Consider the following 5,119-nt stretch of genomic DNA (forward strand, 5'->3'; position numbering starts at 1 on the left):
CTACAGAAGATGAGTTTGTTTTCATTTTTGTTGGTCCATTGTGTCGAGTGATACCATTTTATCAATTAGCAAGCTTTTATATATGATGAAAGATTTGTGTATAAACAGCAATAATTATTATAATAGTTCTTGGCCATTACACTCTGAACTGAAAGTTTTATTTTATCCTTTGTCGCAAGTATAGAGCCAGGCCATCGGTGCAAATTGACTAGGCTCTATACTGTTGGGTGACTTTTGTCACCTTGATTTTCCCAAAATTTATAATCGCCAATCAAAAACACGAAGCTATGGTAAAATACATGTAGTTAAAAGATACAACCGATGACATATATTAAAATTAAAATCAATCTTATTGGAGACCTCTTTACAGTGTAGAGAATAATTGCTGGCGGCATTCACTTTTGTATATAAAATTGAAGTGAATGAATATCATTCAAAATCTTAAATCATTAGAACCAGTCTTCAAAATACAACTTTATTGAAAAGAAAAAATAACATCGACGTGAACAAATCAGCAAAAGGAAAAAACCGGAGAGCTTATCTGGAAATTGACGGAAATAGCCGATATGCTGTTTTTGTGACCAATCAGAAATTCTTATTTTCCAGCCATTTGAACAATAAAGCTAGAAAAATACCTTTTGTGAAGCAAACTTGTTACATAACTAATGTGGATCTTGAGATTTTTTTTTATCTCTTTAAGCCCATTAAAGTTAATCCATTCATTACTGTTTGTAAAAAAATGGCTGTAAACATTGTATTTTCCTAGACCGGTAATTGACTTAGAAAGATAAACCCAAACATTTGGACATACATTTTTATGCACAGACCGTTTCCAAAATTACTTGTTTACATCTTCATGTTAACTTAATCAGGCCTTGTAGAAGTCGAATAGGACATACCTATGATTTACACATAATAAGGATTTGGTATTTATTTCCCTCATGAGCATATTGTGAAAAATGGCCGTTTTCATTGAAAATAATCCAAAAAATGTCTTTTCAAAGGCCAAATTGTCCTACAATGTATTGCAAAATAAATACTCAAAAAGACCTTTATTAGCTCGAGAAATGAAGGATAAACTTATGTTTATGCTTAATTGTATCTAAAGTATCTATAGGAATGCAGCTTTCCAGGAACACGTCCCAAACATTATCTAGCAACACATAGGAATGGGGTATCAAAGAGGTGCGGCATATGGGAGCAAAAACTTATTTATCAACTTTTTTTCAATGGGTCAGTTTCCTTCACTTTAGAACGCTGCTTATTATGTTTACAAAACAAGTTGAGAGAAAACCTCCAATTTTACTAAATCACCGGTTGGAGCTTAAAAATGACAATCAATAGCTTGAAAATAAAATATAGTTATATTGGCAAAAAAACATTTAAATCAAATTGAAATTGTAGCTATTTTGACAGTAAATCCCTTGTGGTTCTGTAATTATCCAATGAAACCGAATGTCCATTTTCATTAAAAAAATCGAAAGAAAAACATAAAGAATTGTAAAGAAGTTTAAATTAGGAAAGAAATCCGATAAAGACAGAAGAAAATATGAGAATTTTTAAAAGATATAAAGAAGTAAGAATCTATAGAATTGGGGCGAACTGCAGAATGACACATTCATACAGATGATGAACCTTTTTCAGATCAGGTCAAAACGTTTTAGACTTTTCAATATAAGTGTGAAAACAGCTTTGAATATACCTTCATTCTCTCCCCACTGATAAAGATGTGTTTCCTGAAAATAATGGTTTTTAGAAAACAATACAATAAGTATTTTTTTAAATTTAAACAAGGGAAGGGGGGATTTAATCATACTTTGCCTACAATGCAAAAAGAAGGAAGAGGCTTTTTTTGGGGTAATCCAAGGTACAAAGAGGTATGGGATTTATATTTTTGGAAAATTTGGCACCCGCAAAATTTAACTACAATTTTTACGAATACGGGGGGTTGAATAAATTGGGTTTTTTACGTTTTTTCCAAAAATGAAGGGATTGCGGTAAAGTTTTGTTTTTTTTAAACAAATTTTTTCTTAAAATTTTAAAATGTTGCGCATTCTTAAAAGATATAGGAAATTTTATTAAAGGCTCTAGTTTTTTGAAGAGGAAAATGATTTCCATGGGTACAGCGTTTTCTAGCTTTGGTGTTCTACGATCTCCACGGTTACGGAGGAGATATTTGTCGTTATCAACTAATGGCGGACATAAATCTTGAAAGATAAGATGGCGGTTAGGTTGGACTTCATTTTTGTAGAAAAGGAGTAGCTTATGTTTCTGTCGTCTGGACTCTAAAAGTGTCCCAACTAACTTCATCAAGAACCTTTTGCAAAAAGAGACTAGTTTAGTTGCACCTGTAACAATACGGGCAGCCTCATACTGGACATTTTCAAGTGCGGTTTTTTTTGCTCGAGTGGTACAACTGTCAAAAACTATATCGCCATATTCTAACTATTTGGCCCCGAATAAATGAAATGTAATATAGTTTGCAGCGATTGTCGCGTCAAAGAGTGAACTTAAGCTTCCCGCAAATTTATATTTTTCATGCTTTTTACTGATAAGCTTTTTTTTTTTCCACCACCAAAGAACATAATCAATATGAGTATTCCATTTTCAAAATTATTTGCCAAAATAAGAACCTAAATGTTTTCTGGCCTAGATACCTCCTGAATTTCAACATTGTTCATAAATACGCGAGGATTTGATTTTTGGGTTGTTTTGGTTTACGAGAAATGATTAGAGATTCTGTTTTTTTAGGGTTGAATTTCACTAGCCACTTTGAGTGGCCAAATCTTGATATTGTTTTGTAAGTCAGCGTTCAAAGTTTCGGCTGCACATTACTGGGATTTCGACTGTAATGTAAAAGACTGGTATCATCACACCGAACAGGCGTATCTTAGCTCGATCTAGAAAGACTTTTGTAAGGTGGGGAATCTCTATGAAAAAAATGGTTTGACAAAAGTGTCAGGTTCGTTTTTAAGGATAAAAAAATATGATAAACAAGATCAACAAGGAAAGGGGGCGTTCAGTGAACGCAACCCCCACGCGACCCAGCAACAAATTTTTAGAACCGGTGGCAAAGGAGCCCAGGAGGCCCTCAAACAAAAAACAGGGACAGGGCGCAAAAGCGGAGCATGGACAGCGTCAATCACTAATCATAAAATTACACATAAAAACAAATTATAATAAAGGACAAAGAAAACAAAGTAAAAAGATAAATGACTGCTTTTAACAGGCCCACAAAGTAAAGGGGCACAGGGGAAAGGCAAAACGCGAGGACCCGCGGGAAGGGGGGAGGATATAAACGTGCTTTCAGTTATGTTTCAAGATACTTCCTCTCTTCTTTAGCATTGTTGTTTAATTTACCATTTTCCTCTCAAAGTGTAAATAGAACTGTACACTTTTATAATCAAACACTGCATATTGTCAGTACAAAATCTTGGTTAAAGAAAAAAATTAAATTTAAAAAAAATATCTGTAAATTTTTGTTTGTTTATTCACAGAATATCTATGAACAAAACGAACGTAATGAAAAGGGTCATGCTCAGTCGGTGTACGGACTAAAATTATTAATAATTGATACACAGTAGACCTAGCTATAGTTAAAATAAATTAATATATTATCATATTTCTCCGGCTCCACATTTTAGTAGGTCTATTTTAATTTTGAAAGATTTTATTTATAGAAATTCGTAGACTACGCTCTTTACATCAACTTAGTATCGCCTTGCGCCCAACAACCGACTTTTCGCTCCATCTCTTGCCATGGCTCCACTACTTTCGAAAAAGCCCGATCACGGATTTATATTGTAATATAAATCCGTGGCCCGATATTCAAATTTAAGAAATCCATCAAGAGTAGTTTATTTTGCACGAAAGACTAGCTCTTGTTACGGGTTAATATTTTTCTAAAACACCTTTTTAAGAAATCCGAAGTGTAGAGCGTTTCCATGGTTGGAAGTTTGATATTTAACAAATCGTCGTTCACTTCGTCAGGGGAAAACAGTTCTCCCGGGCTTGATATAATTTTCTTTTTGTAACAGCTTAAGATCACTGAAAGCCTCAATCAATCCTACACGGAACTACATTGATCGATTTTTGAAACAATACAACTTAAATGAATTACAAGACAAAAACATAAACAAAACTTACAATTGTCCGTTTTAATCGGCCCTCCGCTCTATCTCGGAATTGCCGTTCGCTCGTTTTGCCGTACACCACAATTTTGAAGTGGAGCGACAGTTTGCCGGGCGTGTGATGAGATGTTCTTGACAAGGGAATCTGTGATTGCGATAAGCTGTATTTCACATTCATGGACGTTAATTTCTCTCTGAAACCATTTTGAAGGTCAATTAGATTACTGAAGTGTGATGATAAATGGAGAGCGACAACATATTCAAGGGTTATACATACAATGTATGTTGCAAGAAAATATAACGATAATTAACTTGATTTGTGTTGTTTCCGGTTCTTGTAAATATGAACAGGCTCAATTAAACCGAGCCTGCTGTCGTTTTGGACGTTCTTTAGAGAATCTTTATTTCTCTCTTATTTAACCACGGATTTATATATAAATCCTTGATTTAACATATGCATGGGGTTGTGTTCAGTCAGAGGGAATAGCATAGAAGATAATGACTTTTGAAATAAGATTTTGACAAAATAAGTCATTCCATGGGGCAACTTAATTGTCAAGTCAGGTCTTATAGGCTTTATAGATTTGTCAACCTTAAAATTCGGCAACGAGTTTAAGCACCTCATTCTTATTTACTATTTGAAAAAGGACATCAATAGTTTTTAATTAAAAGATAAGTCAAAACAGGTTTTAAATATAAACAGTAGCTAAATATACGGACAGTTTTCAGCAAATTTTACATGTATTTGTAGTGTTATGATTTTGGTTGTTTAGAATGTTTGCAAGAAACGAGCTTTTTGAAAACGAATTGGGCTTCTTTTTTTGGGCTGGGTATCATCTTTCCGATTCATCAAAAATAAGCTCAGTAGGCATAACAGTAAATTGATTTTAAATATCCAGTATAGTTAGTATAATTTGAAACCATAGAACGTATTTAGTTGTTGTCAACCTTGAAAACATTTAGTGATTAGTAACCTACTAAATCTTCAC

The sequence above is a fragment of the Ruditapes philippinarum genome, unplaced genomic scaffold, assembly GCF_026571515.1.
Source record: "Ruditapes philippinarum isolate M1 unplaced genomic scaffold, ASM2657151v2 ctg3096_1_1_1_1, whole genome shotgun sequence".
Classification (NCBI taxonomy): domain Eukaryota; kingdom Metazoa; phylum Mollusca; class Bivalvia; order Venerida; family Veneridae; genus Ruditapes; species Ruditapes philippinarum.